The sequence below is a fragment of the Euprymna scolopes genome, chromosome 38 (assembly GCF_053919585.1).
Source record: "Euprymna scolopes isolate OS-2025 chromosome 38, ASM5391958v1, whole genome shotgun sequence".
NCBI lineage: Eukaryota > Metazoa > Mollusca > Cephalopoda > Sepiida > Sepiolidae > Euprymna > Euprymna scolopes.
Window position 1 is genome coordinate 3,054,529 of NC_136519.1, and position 17,513 is coordinate 3,072,041.

Here is a 17,513-nt window from a genome sequence, read left to right on the forward strand (position 1 = left end):
ACTGTTAAGGGATCAACGTTCAGAGAACTCTACCAAACTCCTCCGCCAATTTTGGATCTAAACACTTGAAATTTTAGAACTAGATTAATTGGACATGGATCTACTTTTAGAATTTGATTGGCGGAACTGCTAGTATATATATATATATATATATATATATATATATATATATATATATATATATGTATAAATTTATTTATACAAACATCTTCTAGGAAACTAAACTCTACTGGCTATATATACATATATATATATATATATATATACACACACATATATATATATATATATATATATATATATATATATATAGAGAGAGAGAGAGAGAGAGAGAGATTTCATTATATAAATTAATCTGGTGATCTGATAAACGTCTCCCTTTTATAATCCATGAAGATATCTCGCCTTTACAGAACAATTACCGCGTTTAACGGAACGATTCCCGAGTTTGAGTGAAAAAAATCATTGTCTGAAAAAGATAAACCTGAAGAAATTTGGAAGATACTTCTGCAGAAACGATGTGTTAATAGTTAAGTAAATCATTTAAAGAAATATAAAAAAAAATTAGTATTTTCATACAATCTTTTTCTTATAATATGAACCAAAATAGGAAAATGTATTCAATTATACGTGACCAATAAAGCATTTACAGTTTTCCTTTAGAAATGAATACATTTAGTTATTTGTGAAAACATCATTTTTCTTGTTTTTTTCTTCATGACTTTATAATGCACGTAAAACTCGTAGTATATGGGTAATCACTTTAGAAGAAAATATTGAATTAATTCCACATAAGCAATCTGCGAATTAAATAATGAAATTCAGAATGCTACGTTGAACATTAGCAAAAATAAAGGAATTGTGGTTGACGTCACACGTGGCTGACATTTGCTTCCGCCTGTTAGAAAAATCCATTCATATTTACGGTAAAAAAATATTTTAAATGTAGACCTAAGGGAAAAAGTTAAACAGCAAAATGTAATTACATACAGAAAAGAGTAAATAAAAAGCACCAATGTAATGTTTGTGTGTGTGTGTGTGTGTACGTGTGGGTATGTGTGCGTGCGTGTGTGTGTGTGCATGTGTGTGCGTGTGTGTGTGCGTGTGTGTAAGACTGATTAAAAATGTATTTCTAGGATAAAAATCCAAAGAAGGCCCACTGAGGGTGTAATAGTGCTCAATAACAAACAGAGCTATTTATATTATGAAGCCCTCTCGTTCACTTTTCTAATATGAAAACAATTATTTTTGCCTAATGCGATCTTAGTCACAGGGCCTCCAGAAAGTCACTTAAGGATTTTGAACTTAAATAAATTCTTTAGTTTTAATAATATTTTTGCTGTAATTTTAATACAATCTGACCTTGGGATTTGGATTTTTTTAAATGAATGCAAAATTCAAACACAATTTATTCATAAAAATATGTCTTATAAAAATTGCCCATTTTCAGCTTCGTATATTTGTGCTCTTTTCTAAAACATTATATATGACAAAGTGCAGAATCTATGGATTCCGATTTTACTCCCTTATTTAGTTCCTGGTGTTTTTCATTAACAATTGCATGGTTCAAAGTTTGTTAAAATAGACACGTTCATTTAGATAGTTCCACAAGAAACATCGGCTAGTCTTATCTGGTAACCGTGGTGGCTACTTGACATTGCCATAGTGAGAGATTTTGTTGACTTTTGGTTTTGGTAAAACAATTTCACCACTTGCGTACGTTGTTCATAAATTATCAATAATTTATACTAAAAATTATCAATAAAATATCTGAAATAGAGAAAAAAAACCTTTGATGGTAAAATGACAAACATTATCAACACTTCAGGGGCTTTTGGACAGCCTGTGTGATTAATTGCATATATATATATATATATATATATATATATATATATATATACATATATATATATGTATATATATGCATATATATATATATATAATTATACAGAAGGTCAGAAAGAGATTGGTACCGTCGGTTTCAATAATAACATAAGGGCAACCAGTTAATGGTAAATCGTAAACAATGTTAGGCTCTCGGCAGCCATGTTGTTCCTTGTAATCGAGCAATTTGTTGAAATTCATTCCCAAAAAACGGTAAAGAAATATCGTTAAAACTCACTACTCGTTCAAGCAGCCGCCAATAGCGTAATGGTTAGAAGCCTTGACTGCCGTATAAACGGTCGGGTTTCAATCCTGGCTTGAGGTAGTTGCCTGTCTAGCCGCACTGATGAGCTGTGAAACAGCGAAACAGTACTGTATGTGGATGACTATATATATATATATATATATATATATACTGAAATTCCCAAAGTCCAGTAAGAAAACAGGTTCTATAATTTTGTCAACATAAAGTCCAAATAAATATTAGCATCAATATTATAAGACAATCCCGCAGCGATATAGAAAGCTTAATATTCGAGATAGAGCAATGACAATTTCAAGTCAATTTATGTATGGCTAGCCTGGGTGCTTGAGGTTGCCTGGATGTTTGGATGTATGTGTTAAGCAAAAAAAAAAAAAAAGTGGTAGTAGACATGCAGGCTCGAACTTGCTCAAGTGGCAAAGTACTCGGCTCTTGTGCTTGAAATTCGGGTTTCGAATCCCGAGTTTGGATGTGTTACACTGATGAGACCAAATGAGGGCAACACTTTAGTCTTGGACTTCCGGTTTGTTGACTTTCATGACTTGTATGATGTTGCGACATTGTTTGGTTGTGGAAATAATTATATAATTCTAATGGTATATATAAGCAGCTTCTCTCAATGATGACAGACCATGTATACCACTGTCAGGGTGTCTGCGTGTGGAATTTTTATAGCAAGAGTTTCCCAATCTCTATGTACACCGCTCCTTAGTCGATATTGTTAAATACCAGTGGCAATTGAAGGTTAAAGACAGCAGGCACAAATACCGAAATTAGCGGAGAATAGTACAGCGCTTAGAATTTTCAAATGATCGCTCATCTGGTACTAGCCACTCTCAGTTTTGCTTAACTTCGGTGATCAGATGAAAACCGTAGTATCACCAAGATTATGCTTTAATGAATGAATGAATGAATGAATATATATATATATATATATATATATATATATATATATATATATTATATATATGTGTGTGTGTGTAAATATATTTATATTTATATATATTTATAGATGTATATGTGTGCGTGTGTGTATATATATATATATATATATATATATATATATATATATATATATATTACTCACTTATGTGAATTATAAAGGAACGTCAGGCAGTTTTAAGGCATTGTACCTAGTCGTTGCTAAGTTTATCAGTTCTTAGTAATTTCAAGCCATATGTCGTCATCACGTCTGATTTTTGTGTTTTTGTCATTCCTTTTCGGAAATATTTCAAACCACATTCATCCTATCTTCAGATTATTTATTGATGCATTTGTTAGGATAAATCCTATTCCTTTCTCTGCAGATCCTAGTGTCATATGTTAATATCACAGATAGTTAAAGTGCCCGGTGTTTCTTCATCGCGTGCTTTTGCACAAGTTCTCGCTCGTGCGCAATCAAAAAGCAACAAAATAATAGTTTTATACTTTCTTGTGCGGGAGAATTTATTTCAATTGCTTTGTTGATCTGTTAAACTTTATACTCACGCAGCAAAGCAGAGTAGAGACTTGATGAGGTTTCTAAGTTTACTTCATCTAATTATGTCTCACTTAGCGCATATGAAAGCCTATGGAAATATCAGCAGCGGCCGAAAGATGGATGGCAAGCGATTGTATGAGTAGCAAGAGCAGCGCTTTAACGCGTATGCAAATAAGGAGGTTTGTGCGAGTTGGCGCGAATAGAAAAAGAAAAAAATTGCACTACGTGGTCGGGGAAAAAATTGACGTTGAATGAGATTCACGAGAGAAATAAAGTCGGCGCCGAAAGAGGTGGACCTGCGAAGCGAAAAGGGGAGGAAACGTATGGGCGAAAAATGTGGACGCATAAGAAATGGCTGTCTACGGCCGACGTGCAGTGGAGCACAAGCATAAAGGACTGTCTATAAAAAGGCGTCAATCTTGAGAATAATACTGTTCGACACCGAACTTCCATAGAAGGCCGGCAAGGTCATTGCATTGTACTAGGTCGTTTTAATACGGCAATAATTCAATATTGCGTTTTCTATAGAAGGTTATGTGAGTTCCAGACTGAAGTAAATTCTGTTAAGATTCTTGAAGCTATAAGTTGAAAAGATTATTTGGAAAGGTTACACTCCCTAATCAGATAAATAAGTTCTCCTTGAGAAAAAAAAAGCCGTGGTAATGGGGAAGGAGGAAAACCGACATCTGAAGCAGTGGCTTAACTATTGTCAGTGGACAAAACAGAGGCTTTGTCTTCTTGAGAACCAGCTAAGTTTTTTAAACACCGGAACAAGACTGTCATTACAGACTATTCTTCCTGGTGATGCCCTTCGTTTTGACGAACAGAAATAGCAGTCATGAAAAGGTTTTTTCGATTAACGCCAGACAAATGAAATACCGAAGCGGATTTACTTTCTATGCTTTTTGTCCACTGTCAAAAATGTTCAACACATTGCTTACATATAATATGGGGTTGCTCAGGTCTTAATTTGATTACCTATCCTTACTATGAGATAACAGGATAAGCACAATTCACATATTCACTGATCTCTTTCCTATTGGATTGCACCGCATATTCTCTGCAAATATAGCAAACTATATTTGGATTGGTTAAAAAGCGTCGCCTAGGAGATGACGTATCCATGTTTAATTTTTGCTCCCAAAATCTGAAACGAGGGTAAAATAATACAGCTTAATTATTCCCTTTTCGACTTATAAATAAATTCCTTACATAAAGAGATAAACTTTACTTTGACACAAAATAAACAAAAACATGCCACAGTCGCTAAGCCTATTTACTACTCAATGTCTACCTCTTACCAACTACATACCTCAATGTATAGCAAATTTGACTTTTAATTTAAGATTTTTGATGTCATAATCAATTTACATACATCACAATAAAAATCTATAATGATAATTAGAAGTTAGAACGTATATAGAAACACGCCTTATGCACTGTCGTCGCACGTACCTACGCTTCACAATCAGATAAACTATTCTGAAAACAGCCAGCCACGGTTCTCTCCAGAATCTGGTGCTGCCACCGCGTGCAGAAATCACTTTTTCCATAGCTACCAACGTAATAGATGCACTGAGACTAAATGTGGCTTCAGGACTGCCAGCAACCACTGTAAAAGAGTAATAAAAAATGCAAGAGCGCTATATGCTCAGTCCGTCAAATCCAAAGTAGTTGGGCAGCGGCTTGGTTCCCACCAGTTTTGGCAAATAGTAAATCGGATCCTGAACAGAAGCAAGTGTTCTATCCCAGTCATCATCAATGGACCTGAGGTCATCTCGTCAGCATCAGACAAGGCCAAACTATTTACCAAGAACTTTGCAGCTAATTCTACCCTATGCGACGAAGACCTTCAACTCCTCGTACTTCCTTCTATAACGGACAACATGCTCTGCAACATACAAATATCTGTGTGTGATGTCGCCAAGTTAATCAAGAACCTTGATTCCAGTAAAGCCCTGACGGCATTCTAATCATTGTGCTGAAAAAGCTTCTACTAGAACTTGCCCCCATACTTACAAAACTCTTTAAGCGATGCCTTAAAGAGAAGTGTTTCAGATTAATTAGATGAACAGAGGATGTGTTTTTTTATTAACAGACATTCGGAACAAGACTTTGGCAGAATTTCGTCATTCAATACTATATAAATAAAATGTTTTTTTTTTTTTACTGTATCTATAAATCCATCGGAATTGCTTAACTGATACATTCACAGCAACCCCCTCCCAGAACACGTTTTTTTATATATTAATTGTCTCTTATTTTTTACATAGCCACACATACTTTTAACGCATTTAGCCAGCCATGAACTATGATTTTGTATCGGAGTCAGGAGCGCTTTTTGTCACACGAGAGCCATTCCAAAAGTAAATCCTTCTGATTTTGATTCAAATTGTCGAAGAGTTACGAAGACGAGAGTCTACCATAAAATAATGACTATTTGTGTACTACAATTTATATAATGTATCATAACCTGATCTCATTGCAATTTCTCGGATAATCTATTAACGCATCTCTGCTTCGGGAACCTATACATGACAGGGGTTTCTTTTTTAACGTCTCATACCGCCAATATCTAAAAGAGAGTAATGATATATGCAGGCTCTAATACATAAGTTTAGTTATCATAAGGATGCAACTTGAAATCCCTTCCAATATTTTTGGATGGAGTAAAAACATAATAGCCATTATTTTCCGGGCGCCTCCCAACACCCTGTACGTGTTTTAGATTTCGAACTTCCGTAGATATCAATATGCACAAGATAAATAAGCTATTTATACTGCTATATCAAATAAAAAACGACTTAGGGTCGCTAAAATATATTGGCTTCATCATATATGATAAAACCTTCTCACAATAGATACAGATTTTACCAGTTTGTTAATTATCTTGATCTTGCAATTGTTACTAGAAGCGATCGATGTCAACATCACTTTATCAAGTGTCAGATAGATAAACACGAACAAAAACTTCTAGTGGCAATTTTAATACGTTGTAAGTTCTCTGGAGAAATGCCGTACAGCCTTATCAGTGTGTATTTAGTAAGAATACTTCGATAACATCAGAAATATTTTTTATGATAGAAAAATATTATCGAAGTTTATTAGGTACTTAAAAATAAAATATTTACGCTAAAATATGTACTAGCAATGCTAACTTGATGAAAAGGAATTTCAGTTTTCTTAACTAATATTTTTTTATTACATTTTCATCCCAAACAAGACATATTGCCACTTTGATGTAGGGGGCTACTATCAGGGACCTAAGTTCGAGAGGTACTATGTAGGGAGTTTAGCAGCAAGATGTCTGTTCACATTACACTTGAATTTTTGCATGTCAGTACAGTTGGGGGAGCAGGAAACCGGAAAAGAATTCCAAAGTCCGACAGTTCTGGGGAAGAAGCTATTAGAGTAAAAGGCGTTCTTACATCTAGGGATCTCAGCTGTATAGGGGTGGGACTTTGCTGCTTATCGGGTTTGTCGGGGGTATTTTTGTCGAGGGGGTACACGTGCTTGTAGATCGTCAGAGAATCCACCATTAAAATACTTGTAAAACAGGCAGCGAGATGCAACATCTCGTTGGTGGGACAGGGGCTGAAGTTTAGATGACAATTCAGGACCTATTAGGTTGGCGACTCTCTTTTGGACCCTGTCCATGAGGGAGAGACTAGTAGCAGATGCACCAGCATAAATGTGACAGCAGTATTCTATACATGGACGAATTATGGCTTTGTAGAGGTACAAGCTACGTTCAGGCGTAACTATCTTCCTAGCACAATAGAGTGATCCCACCTTCTTTACAGCAGCCTTAGCAATGCTCTCAATGTATCTATTCCAACTCATGTTGGAATTAAGATAAACAATGAAGATGGGTTTGTGGTGACATCAGAGCACTATAGTAAGAAAATATTAATATAAATATACAGTGAGAAAAAAATCGGTACCCAAGCGCCTTGTGTTCCAACAGTTGGTTTTGACATCCGTGAAAGGCAGAGGAGGCGAGTTATTTATATGTAGAAGCATCTAAAGTGTGCCAGGAAATTACGATAATTCACGTCTTAGTGTTCCTCTTTTGGACAGAAAAGCATCTTTACTATCAGGAAAAACGAAAGCAACTTTCAAAAAGTATATTTTTTTGCTGATTTCCCCGCCTAGAATGTTTCTACCTCTTTCATAAAGAGTCTTTGTGTAAATTGGCATTGTCATTAGTTAAGAATATTTACACACATGGGTACAAGAGAAGATCAATAGACGTTATACGCACATCCAAAGGCATCCGATAAGGTATGGCATAAAGGCCTACTTCACAAGATTCCCAGCTACGGTATAACTGGAAATGTTTTCTCAATCATTAAATCATTTTTCTCTGATAGGCTCATAAGAGTAGTGGTCGATGGGCAGAAACCAGAGGTCCGCAGTATTAATGCTGGAGTCCGTTAGGGGTCCATCCTGGGCCCAACTCTCTCCTTGATCTACACCAATGATCTCCCAAAACACATACTTAAATCATTCGTTGACATCTATGCTGATGACAGGACTATTTATAGCAACATATCAAAGGCCGTAAATGACAACGTTCTCTCTGATTCTCTCTCCTCAGATCTTGAGCGCGTGGTACAGCGGGGGAAGAGTTGGTTGGTTACATTTAATGCATCTAAGACCAAGCTCCTATCATTACATCATGAACGCTCTAATCCACATCTGTCATCAATTGAAACGGATGGCTCTCATCTAGAGGATGCCCCACGTTTTGATAAGCTTCTGGGCTTGACCTTTACTCCTGATCTGAAATGGAACATGTACATCAAGTCTGTGGCCAAGGTCGCTGGGAAAATGATGGGATTCTTCTACCGCTCCAGAAGATATCTAACTAATGATGCAATTCTCTATCTATATAAAAGCCAAGTACGTCCAAGGATGGAGTACTACTGCCACATCTGGGCAGGAGCTGCTTAAAACAGCCTATCCTGCCTTGACAGAGGACAAAATAGACTTTGTGGCTTGGTGGGGGGTGCCCTTTTCTCTTTCCTGAAACCTCTCTCCCATACAAGAGACGTTGATTTATCGTTATTTCCATGGAAATTACTCGTCTCAGCTCCATTCTTTGGTCCCCATCGCCAATCTTTCACGAAAAACACACGACTAGCTGTAACCACTGTCAATATTTTTCTCCACTCCTTACCTGTGCCGAAATCAAAACGTAGATTTCATGAACAAGGTTTTTTCTTCGAACCGCACGCCTGTGGAAGGCTCTGCCGCTTGCCTGTTTCCCTCCTGACTTCAACTTGGATGTCTTCAAGTTCAACACAAACAAATTTCTGATTAACCGCCCCCTTAAGTAAGGACACTTTATCAAATCTCCAATACTAGCTATTACTACGATACTATCCCATTGATTACTGTACACACAATAACCCTTATCCCCGAGTGGCTTCTGGGCCTTGATAAGTGGTGACCGCCTTGTAAAAAAAAAAAATCAAAGAAACTAGACGATCACACATTATTAAAATACGTTTGTACACATATATCATTAGATAACAACGGTTGAGAGACACTAGTTATATAGCCCAGCGATATAACATTTTCACCATGACACTTATTATTTCTGTGACATAATTTTTTAAAGGGGATTATTTTCTGTTACACTGGCCAAGGGAAATAATAAAATCTCAGCAAATCATTTTTTTCTTAAAAAACAAATGTGTTAGCATCTTGACACACACACACACACCCGCACACACACACACACACACACACACACACATATATGTATATATATATATATATATACATATATTTAATATACTGAGTTCGTGTAATTCAGTAAATTTTAATATACCAATAGGTTTTAAGCCAAAAACAGTTGACTTAAGGATTAAGCTACAAAGTTATCACATTTCATAATTGAGCATTAGTATACTGTGTGTGCAAAATCAAGATTTCAAGACAAGATTTTGATGGCAACAAAAAGTGTATTTCCCGATGCTGTGTTTACTTTCGGTAAATTTTATAATGTCATTTAAAAAAATTTCTAACAACAGCAGTAACAACGACAACAACAACAACAACAGCAGCAGAAGTAGTCGTAGTAGTAGTAGTAGTAGTAGTAGTAGTAGTAGTAGTAGAATGGATGCTACTCCGATCCTCTTCGCATCTACTGATTGATAAGAACGTAAACCTGCGTACACTACTCTGCCAATCTACTCAGAAGTTCAATGTTTTTGAAGGAGCCATTAATCTCCGCAGCAATTTTTAAACTAAACTTTTGTGACGCTTCCTAAGACGTTGTTGGAGTGTCTGTAAGTCACTATCTGAATGATTTATTTATGTCTTCCAAAGTTTTGTTTTGACAGTAATGTTTTCCACTTTCCTAAAGCTGCCATAACTTTACTGACTTTATGATGTACTAAACGACCAGTTTTTTCTTCGCGTTATCGCTTGTCATATGAGCACCAACAAACTAACCCCTTGGCGATTCCTGTCATTTTAATAAGATTTTATTCACTTTTTCTCTCATATTTAAAAAGGAAACATCAATCTTAACAAAACAAAAAAAAAAAATAAAGAATGATTAGAAATGCATAAAAATAGAGGATCTTCCTGCAGAAATTATAGATACTTTAAAATTATGATTCTGCGATTTGCGTTTTAATTATTTCTTTAAAATGAGCTACGTTTTTTCTGTATTCGAACACGAGAGAATGTACGCGAATGCTTAAAAATACATTAGTTTAAACGAGGTCAATATATTTCAGGTAGAATATAATTATCGATCACGAATACTTGTTCATTGGCAACACACGGGATAAATCTGCTAAAAAAAATAATGGATAAAAATATACAACTGTCACGAATACAAAACTTGTATGATCTGTGCATATTTTGACGCCATTTATAAACATTTTATCATGATATCTCATAAAAGCTAAACATTTGATTTCGATTAGAAATAAAACCAGAGGATATTTATATCCCATGCTTTCGTGACTAACATTCAAAATAAAACAAAGAAATAAAAAAGTGTGTATATATATATATATATATATATATATATATATATATATATATATATATATATATATATATATATATATATATATATATATATATGCGAAACCTGTCCGGGGGAGGGGCTCTCCTTTTTTCTTTTAATCAATTATATCCAAACTTGTCTTTCGCTCCAAATTGCAATATATATATATATATATATATATATATATATATATATATATATATATATATGCATATATGATGGGGGTGTGTATGTGTGTACATATATACACACATAAAGAGAGAGAAAGAGTAACAAAATTAGTTATGTTATCATCAACGTTGGTTTGGTTCTTTTTATTCCTCTCTCTCTCTCTCTCCCTCTCTCTTTCTGTGTGCGTGTATAACCCTTTGAAACAGCATACTCAATAGAGTTAATTAATTTTTACCTTAAAATAACTTAAAATATAACGATAGTAATTAAATAAGAGTAAGTAGCTACTGGTCCAAAAGGAAACACAACCCTCATCCAATGAGTTTTTCGCGCCATCAGATACCAACCTGGTATCGTGGATATTTTCACAACTCGTCGTACTATATACAGCGCCTAGTCTTCCCAAATGGTCACCCATTTGGTTCTTTCCGCGCTCATTGTTGCTTAACTTCTGTGATCTGGCGAAAACTTACATGCACAAAAATTCGCGCTTATGTAAACGACGAGATGCGAAGTGGTTGTACGGTCGAAAATTACATATTTATTATAATTTAAATTCGTGCTGATATATTACCACATATAGATCGGGTTACTTTTAACTAAAATGTTGCGGGTTTATTCATATATCGGTTTCTTAAGTATAAGCCAATATCTTAATTCAATTGGAAATATTTCCACTTATTTTTTGTTTTGATTTTACTGACCACATATTGGAAATGTTTTAAACTTTTTCCATTGAAGTTATCTTACATTTCCAGAGATTCTTTGGTTGACCACACAAATGTGATAATACCCGAAACAGTCCTTTTCAAAAGTCCTCAGCGTAAATAAAATATATGTAAAACAGAAAAAAAGTATTTTTGATGTGAGACAGAAATTAACATGCATCATAAATACTTCCAGCACTATTTTACTTTGTGTGATAACCCACTCAGGAAGCAGCATCGTAATACCTTAGAAGTAGCAGGCCGACTAACAGTTCGCATCGCCTACGACTACCTATAATGGACACCACCTGAATGTAAGCTCTGCTTACCATTTATCCAACCCTTGTATCATTTTGGTTAATATATATTTCTTACACAAATTCGTGTTCCGTGCTTTCCTTCCGTGGTCCCAACCTTGGGTTCATATCAAAATGTCTATTTAAAAAAAAATCCTTTTACATTAGTAAATTTGACATCTATGCTGATGACACGCCCATCTACGGCAACACATCAAAGGCTGTAAATGACAAAGCTCTCTCTGATTCTCTCCCTCCTCTGATCTCGAACGCGGTGTTCAGTGGGGGAAGACGTGGCTGGTTACCTTTAATGCATCTAAAACCAAACTCCTATCTTTACATCATCAACGCACTGATCCCCATCTAGCTTCAATTGAAATGGATGACTCTCGTCTAGGAGAAACCCCATGTTTTGACAAGCTTCTAGGCTTGCCCTTCACTCCTGATCTGAAATGGAAAACGTACATCAAGTCTGTTGCCAAGGTCGCTGGAAAGATGGTGGGATCTTTCTACTGCTCCATAAGAAATCTAACTATTGATGCAATTCTCCATCTATATAAAAGCGAAGTACATCCAAGGATGGAATACTGTTGCCATATCTGGACAGGAGCTGCTAAAACAGCCTATCCTGCCTTGACAGAGTACAAAATAGACTTAGTGGCTTAGTGAGGGATGCCCTTTTCTCTTCCCTGCAACCTCTCTCCCACAGAAGAGAAGTTGCAAGCCTATCTTTGTTTTATCCTTATTTCCATCGCAGGTGTTCATCTGAACTCCAATGTCTGGTCCTCCCTCGCCAATCTTTTACAAAAAAACACCCGTTTAGCTGAATCCACTGTCAAAAACTTTCCTCACTCTTTATCTATGCCTAAATCAAAACGTAGATTCCATAAACAAAGATTCTTTCTGAGAACTGCATGGCTGTGGAACTGCCCCCTTAAGTAGACACTTTAAATATCCACATTACTTACAATAACCCTTATCCCTGAGTGGCTTCTGTGCCTTGATAAGTGGTGACCACCTTGTAAAAAATATTTTGTGTGGGTGAGACGTGATACTGGTTTTTGAAATGATTAATTGCAGGATTGTTATTATAGTTTAATTTCATTTCTCATCAAAACAAACGATGCAATTATGGTTGATACTTGGCGTGAATGCGAATAATCTCTACAATCTGAGATTAATTGTAATGAGATAATGATTAACCACCTGCTAAAAGACTTCATCTAATCCTTAACATAATTGAATCCATCACCAATATTATTTAATCTCATTTCATCTCGTTTAATATTTTATTTTCTGAAATTGAATTAATATAAAGTTATTAACTGGGAAGCTAATGATTCGTGAATCGCAGGAATATCAAAAGTAAATAGTTTCGTTATCGTTGTGGCCCAAGGAAATTTTTGTTTTTTTAAACGACCAGTAAAACGGGGTTCGCTAAAACAGAAAATATCGTACAAATAAGTGAAATAAAGATAATGTTGTCGGTATTTTCCACCAGTCAAGTAAGTCAGTCTGTCGTCGTATATTAGTTCACGATAATTCCTCATGAGAGTAACAAACTTGGGATGTTTATAATCGAAAGAAAAGTCCATTATTGAATGAATGAATTAGTAATACCCCATAACAGTAAGAGAGATGGTACTGATTTTTAGGTACAATAAATTGAAATTTTCGATCAAAATTCTGAGTATATTCTTTAACAATTCTGTTGATTTTACAATAATACGGAATGATCGTGTTGACAATTCACCGAAGTTAAGAACCGATGAGCCAGACCACTCTCACATGGGTGACAATTTGGGATTGCTATATACTGCCCAACGTCTTTATCACTATGAACACATCATTTGTGAGGATTTCCGACCAACCTAGTTGTGGCGGATTTCACACGTCGAAATTGACGGGAGTATCATCAAATTTTGCAACAATTTTCTCTTTACGACTTGCACAGAAAACGTTGTTACAATTACCTTATTGTTTTCATGGGTGCTTTCAGATTTCTCAACAGATTGGATTCATTGTACACTAAATAAAATACATTTTCGATTATAATTTATAATATATCTAGCCTATGTGTTTTAGAGTGCGTTATGTATCCATGATAAAACCTATTGGTCCGGCTTTTGTGCATATGTTTAGTGGTTAGTCTGACTATTATAGTGCATTTGGACTACAGATTATTTATATTTATTAACTTTTAAAAGCGATAGAATATATGATAGAATATCTTAAGAAAAAAATATATGCTTGATTGATGAGAAAAAATAGAAAAAAATTGTTGGTTTTTAAATGTGAAATATGGAGACAGAAAAGAACAGAAAACTACTTTTGATGCGCAGATTTAAGCACACACGAAAAATAAAATATTTCAAAAACTATATCATTAACAAGGTAAAATAAGAAGAAAAAAAAGAGGAAAACGTTAACAGTACAAAAATGTTACATGATGTAAAAAGTGGACGTGCCAATCAAATGGTTGCTGTTGTCAAACACCAAAGTTGATGCTCTTTGTTAACTAAAAATGTTACGGATTTGGGTTATAAAATGGTGCGTGTGTCTTGTTGAACTTTTCAGCTTTCATGATTAAAAACCACAATTAAAATTGAATTTCTTGGCTTTATCGAAAAGAAAGAGTAATGCATGTGAATGCTATTTTATATTGAAATGTATTTATCTCATGTATTACTGGTTGCCATTTTTTAGATAGCTAAATGTTTTATAGTTAGTTCGGAAGAAATCGTGGATTCCCGTTGATTTAGGTGTCTTTGATGACGTGGTGTCCAGCAAAATTTTGTTACTACTTAATTGATTTATATATATCTCTATTCTTCTATATATATAAATAAAATGAACTCATTTTTTCCCGTCGGATTTTGATCTTAATAGGATTAAAAATCAAGATATTTCATGCAAATATAATATTCACAAACGGCAGAACAATATCTGAGGTGTGTTATAGGCTTATTATTTCTCAAATTCCTCGATAATCTTAGATTTCTATACTTTTTCTGCTGAGAAGTTACGGCCAAAATCGGTTAAGATCAATGGAAGTGGTAAAATATTTTCTCTCTAATAAATTCCTCCTCCCCCTGCCACCACTTAACACCGTTTGGGGATCGTTCACAAGGAACAGTTGAGAAGAGAACACCGGTTTGGCTTCGTAGTTCTTTCATGTGAAGTTATTTAAAATCACCAAACTAAGCTGCAGTGATCTGTGGCGTAGTGATTAGCGTGCTGGACAATTCACATTATATTTTCACGTTCGCGCCGACCTACCGTAGTCGTTTTTTTTTTTTCCTAGACAACTGGAATGGACTTTTCTTGGTGGCCGAACTGTTAACGTTGCAGATGTTTTTTTTTGTTTTTTTTTCACACTTTATTTTCCTACTTTTACTCATGACTCCGGGTTTGATCCTTCCTACTTACCTACCATAACATTTTTAACCCCCCCCCGTCCCGGAAACAAACACTCGGGCAACGCCGGGTACCCTCGCTAGTATATATATATATATATATATATATATATATATATATATATATGTATATATATACATACATATATATATGTATATATATGCATATATATACATACATACATATATATATGTATATATATATATATATATATATATATATATATATATATATATATAGTTTAATGGAACGATCCTGAAATGCATTTTTTGTTGGATAGTAAAAAGTTATTTTCAGCCGACCCCAAAATTGTGATGACGTCGACATTTTTAATTCCACATATTTATGTTTTTGTATTTTGAACATTTCTAATTAGTTAAATGAGACAAATGGGACTTTTCTCAAGGACGGTGCCTAGATTTCATAAGGGAATCATTTTTTGTATGTAACTGATTATGTAATTGTTGTACAATGTTTGTATATTTTTTGTTTGTTTGTTTTTGTTATTATATATTGTTTTGCATTGACAGAAGTAGATGTCAAGTTAATTTTTCTCTTGTGGGTTTATAAAAATAGTGATTAATTGTAAATATAAGAATACGACATATATATCTATATATATAAAAATGTAAAGTTGGTTCGTTCTAAAGAAATAAAACCATGTTTATACGTTACGAATTTATTTGAAATTTTCAGACAACCCATTTTTAGAGTCGAGGTATGTTTTTATGTTATTAAAATAAATTTACCTAATTAAAATTAAAATATTAAATAAAATAAATATATTTATTTATCGTTTCTGCGAATCTGTTCTGTTGATAAAACTGAACTTCCGGTTCGATTCATTTCACAGCCACGAATTGACGGAAGGTTTAATTTTCTGTTAACTCGATAAGTAAAAAAACAAAACAAAAAAAACATATTTCATTTGCTTATCTTCCAAATTTTTTAATTTACACATCTTTTCTTTATTATATAAGGCCCCCCCCAAAAAAAAAAGTTTGTTGCTTGCTTTTGAGCTTTTTTTTTTATATATAAGATTACTCATGCAGAGAGTGATCCGTGCTGAAATAATGTTATTATTTAAAAAGTCATTCTTAACATGGGGAGGTAAGGATGTTTTCTACCTATTCTGTACTTTAACCTTACAATTGAATAAATAAAAAAAACATATCGTAAAACGTTATTTAAACGTGGAAATATGATTTAAAAAATAGCGCGGCTCTCTGCATTAGCACCATTTTTATTTATTGTTGTTGTTTCACGAATTTTCGGCCAACTATTCCTCTGGCCTTCATGAAAAGAAGTCCTTTTACAAATGTTCAGTGACTTTTTCCTTTTATTATTCTTAAAGAGTAAAACATTTCTTATTCATGAAAGGAGTTAAGCCTACGTAAATAAATAAATGTTTGTACACGTGACAAATTATCAATAAATGGTTTAGTTACTTTTTAAAAAAATGTTCGTAAAAGTGCGAAAGGCGACGTTGTTGTACAAACATTACTCCCATGCTTAATTTCTATACTTATAGGTTTTTGGATTTTTTTTTCACTGGATTATTATTGATTGCACACTAATTAAACAGATTATTAAAAAATGTAAAAAAGAAATCATTATTTCGACATTTGAAAGTGGTGCTCACTTTTTAGTTACAACGTTCTGATAAATCAGTCACCCATTTTGTAAGCAATAAAAACGCGGTATATCAAAACCATAGAAAGTAAAAATAATGAGTCTCTACCGCATTTGTAAGTCAGAAATATATGTGTTTCTCAAAGAAAAAAAAATAGAGAGAACAGGACTTTTTTTTATTGTTTTCATGAAAATAAAGTTTCGAGATTTTTAATTATTTTTTTTTTACTTATTTAGTCAGTTTGTGTTTTTTTTTTAATTGTTTTTGTGAAAGGTGAGTTTTTTTTCAAAACTTTTGTTTTGTTTCTTTTTAATTTTTTAAAAGTATTATAAATTTCACTACCATGCTGGAGAAATGTTTAATAATTTGGTATTTTTTTAGATTAGGTCCACCTCCACAATTTTCCTTTCAATGACGACATTTATAGGTTTCCGAATATGCTGAACACGCAAATTGCATTGAAATTTTGCGGAAATAAATAGTTGTATTATGCATTGTATTCTTCGGCGGCCATCTTTTTACGTGCACACGCGCCATAAACAAATACACACACGTAAAAAAGATGGCCGCCAAAGATTACAAGGCATAATACAACTTTTTATGTCTTGATAACTACTTATTTCTGCAAAA